A 4612-nucleotide genomic window follows, 5' to 3' on the forward strand; every position below is an offset into this window, starting at 1 on the left:
CAGTGAGTCCTTGTTGCACCTGAACCTGCCTTCTAAATAAGTTCTTATTCCTGATGTAAAGAAAGGAGGAAGAAAAGTGCAAAAGGCATGAATTATTCTTGGAGACAGTCAGTAGAGGTTCTAGCGAGCTGAATGTTACCATGTTTAAGTTAGTGAAAGTGTTAATGTTTCATTTTAATAGAGGCCAAATTTATAGCAATTTAGTTATTATCTAGTAAAATATATTGGATATAAAGGGTATTGAGTTTAGAGCTCCTGATAATCATACTTGAAGAACTCTGCCTAGCTTCACATAGTGTTCCAAGATTAATATGATCTCATACAACTTATAACTTGGAAAGATTACTTTGCTTTGTTGTACTTGTTCTCAACTGTGCATACTCAAATGATGCAGCCCCAACAAGTTTACTCACTGAAGGTTTCATTTATCACAAACCTCAGCCTAACACATGGAACCGATGTGGTTGGAAACTCTTTGAAATCTTTTATCTAGTCATAAACTAAGAACAAATCAGAGTGCTACTTTTTTTTCTTTTTTTTTGGTCCCTGTTTAACATTTCTGAAGCCATGGCCATTCAAATCTGTTGCTTTTTAACTAAACACTAGTTTCTGTACCTACTGCACAATGTTTATTCAATGATTGACTCAGGGGTACAAACTTGGGGAAAAAAGTGTAACACTGATTTTAAACCTCAATAAGAACTGCATAAAGTTTAAAAATTTTTTTTTTAAACCTTAGAATGCTCTTCATTTTTTTCTATCCTTTGGTTAAGAAGTTAATCTTTCCTAATGTATTGCACTAATGCATTTTGTATTTTATAGCTTCAACTCCAGATCTGCTTCGAAGTGGTACAGTACTCCATTCACCCCCCAGTGTTCAGCAGTCTTTGCACTATACAGTAATGTAAGCCATGGGGAAATCTCTATCTACTAACATTAGCTGTCCAAGCAGTTTGGCATGAGAAATTAGAGGTAGTAGTACTAGCTCCTTGAGAACAAATTGCTCTTTGGATGGTCTTTATTATATTAGCTTTGCTACCTGCTGCCTGGCTGTTCCCCAGTGTCTACCGGACAGGATCTTCTCTACAAATCCTACCTGGGAGTACAAGGTGGGATTTCTCCAGTGGCAGGAAGAAACCCAAGGAGGTTTTAGTGCTGCTAATTCTACCTCTCCTTTACCAGACACATGATGCAAAGATAGCTTTAATGATGTACATTTGTGTGCTTAAAGAAGTGTTCAGAACAATCATATTTGAAAATGTTTTCACATATGCATCTTTAGGCAGCTGTAATAGTAACATTTCACTGTGTAAACTTCAGACTGTGGCACACATATGAATTCCACTAGTTTACAGGAGAAAGTGCTTTCTAACTTGCCTGTTCCTTACTGTAAAACACAGTGGTGAGAGGGTGAGAGGTCAGATGTTAAAATGCTTGATCAAAAAGGGTCTCCATAAAGTCCTAACTGAATCTTTTTTTTTTTCCTTAACCAGTTTGTGGCTTTTTGAATAAATAAGATGGGGGGAGTGGATTTCTAAACAAGATCCCGAAACAGATAAGGAGACTGAAAGACTGAATTGGCTAAGCTGCTAGTTGTAAAGGTGTGAGAGCAGACCAGGAGGATGGCTAGCTTGGCAGACATTTGGTCTCCAAACCATGTGACCTGGCTATCAAAATAAAACCGAGCATTAGGTTAAACCTAATTGCAGCAACAGATGGTGCAGTTTCAGATGTTGGTACGTCTCTGCCATCTCCATAGAATGAAAATACAGAGGGATTTCAAAACTGTGAAAAAGGCAAAACACTAGATAGCATCCAAATCATCATCAGTAACAACTGCCTGTGTGTGCCTCCTGGAAGACCGAAATATGAAGACAGTAAAAATAGATCTGCCTGCAGACCTGACAGAGTGCAAGGCCTGTCTGAAAGAACAGAAAGTGTAGATAGGATTCCGCTTTTGAGGTTGAATCTTGGAATTAATAGAGCTGCGAGTGAAAAGACAGACAGGCAATGCAAAGAACTGGTATCCATCTGTCACCAGAAAGTTTCATGCCTAATCTATTACTGCCTATTATTCAGAACACTAAACTGCGGGGACTCAATCAAGCGCTCAAGCTCTCTGTGCAAGATTCCCTTTATTTCACAAAAGAATCCAACTTATATATGTTTCAACAAAGATCTAGAAAGTACTAACGGCATACAGCCAATACTACTAACACAGGAGGGCATATCTGGCCCAGCTGGGATGTTTGCCAGTCCTCAGAACAGTTAAAGATAAAAACATTCCATAGACATACTCGTGACTGTCTTCAGCCACATCTTCCCAGGCATACACCAGGCCATCCTCCAACCTGACCTTGTGAAACTAGTTCTTCAAAGGCTTGGCAAACATGCAGCACAACAAATTCTAATGGTTCACTCTTGAAAACAAATGCCAGGTGTTCCGAGCTGCTCCCACATCTCCCCCTTTTTTGCTTAGGAACATCAGATTCACGAGGAAGGCAGCGAGGACTCTAGCTTCGAACCGACGCAATCCTCGTACTGCTCCTCAGATGATTCTGATTGCTGCAAACACACAAATGATTAATAACCCTCCAATAGCGATACAAATTCAGATACACAGATTTAAACCTTCAAACCATGTTTTTGGATTTAACCATTTAACACTATTAGACAATTCTTTGAAAAACACCTTATTCTGCTAATTTTGTATATTTCCCATTTGATCTTGTAATATCTGTGCAAGATCTTAGATCTCTCCTGCAATATTAATAGCAAATGCGCCTTCACCTAATTCCAATCTCACACGCTTTCATTCCGTTGTAAAGGAGTTACACAGAGCCCTTGTTTTTGAAATTCCCAATTGCAATGTAATTTCATTCTATTTTGTAATGCATTTTGTCTATCTCTATGTGATGGGTTGATCCTGGCTGGACACCAGGCACCCACCATAGCTATTCTACCACTCTCTCCTCCACAGCTGGAGAGGGGAAAGGGAAATGAGGTTTGCAGTCAGTTCATCACACATTATCTCTGTCACTTCATCCTCACTCAGTGGCAGCACTCATCACACTCTTCCCCTGTTCCAGCATGGGATCTCTCCCACGGGAGACAGTCCTCCATGAACTTCTTCAGCATGGGTCCTTTCTGCGGCGTGCAGTCCTTCAGGAGCATACCGCTCCAGTGTGGGTCCCCCACAGGGTCATAGGTCCTGCCAGAAAACCCGCTCCATGGGCTTCTCTCTCCACAGTTCTGCAGGTCCTGCCAGGATCCTGCTCCAGTGCAGGCTTCCCACGGGGTCACAGCCTCCTTTGGGCACCCACCTGCTCTGGTGTGGGGTCCTCCACAGGCTGCAGGTGGATATCTGCTCCACCGTGGACCTCCATGGGCTGCAGGGGGACAGCCTGCCTCACCATGGTCTTCACCACGGGCTGCAGGGGAATCTCTGCTCCAGCGCCTGGAGCATTTCCTCCCCCTCCTTCTTCACTGACCTTGGTGTCTGCAGGGTTGTTTCTCTTACATGTTCTCACTCTTCAGCTGCCATTTCTGTGTGTTCCGCAACTGCATTTCTCTTCCCCCTCTCCAGCTGTTTTTATTATTTTTTTCTGTCTCTTCCTCTGTCTCTCCTCTTTTTTTTTTTTTTTTTTTGTGCACAGAGGTGCTACCACTATCACTGATTGGCTCGGCTTTGGCCGGCGGCAGGTCCGTCTTAGAGCCAGCCGGCATTGGCTCTGTCAGATACAGGGGAAAACCTCCAGCAGCCCCTACAGAAGCCACCCCTGTAATCCCCCACTACCAAAACCTTGCCACACAAACCCAATACAGCCCAAGCCAAATTACCACTGCTTCCAAAGCATCCAATCATTCTAGTATTGTTGATCAATTTGTACCTGGGTATTCATTTCAGCTGTAACATTTTCTAATACATTAGCTACTGTGTGAGCAGTCTGAACAGATTTCACAAGCGCCGTGGTAGCAATGGCGGCAGTAGCTGCAATAATGATAGCTGATATTATAAAGGCAATGAGCCAACCTATAAATTGTTTTGGGCGACTAATTGTCCGCTTTAAAAGCCTTGATAATTGACTTAATCCTTATTCCCTTTCCCACGATTTGGTCATATTTAACAGGGATCCACAATTCAGCACGACATCATATTGGCATGATTACTGTAAGACTTAATTCAGATATATTCTTATGAGTAAAACAGCTAAAATACCAAGGTTAACTCAGATTAGTTTCAAAAGCATGGTTATGTAAAGTGATATCTAGAAATTGAGCTCCTACAAAAACATAAGGATGTGAAGTACATATCATCACTGAATCTTTGTGATTCTGTGTCAGGTTCAAACTTATAAAAGAAATGTTTTTTTATATAGTCACTGTGGCTTAGGCTCAACACCTTCAGTGGGCCCAATAAAAATGCTGCACCCAAGCCACAGTGACCCCGCAAAGAAAAAAGATCAGAATTCTTACAATACTGTTGCTGGCCACTATTGCCAGGTATGCTAAAAAAGGTATTCTTTGGAGTAGGATACACGTTGCATCATCATGCTAGCTTGTTGTTGCATTCTCTTCAAATGTCCCTATGTGATAGCTTTTTCATTCTCCA

Source organism: Harpia harpyja, chromosome W (genome assembly GCF_026419915.1).
Source record: "Harpia harpyja isolate bHarHar1 chromosome W, bHarHar1 primary haplotype, whole genome shotgun sequence".
Classification (NCBI taxonomy): domain Eukaryota; kingdom Metazoa; phylum Chordata; class Aves; order Accipitriformes; family Accipitridae; genus Harpia; species Harpia harpyja.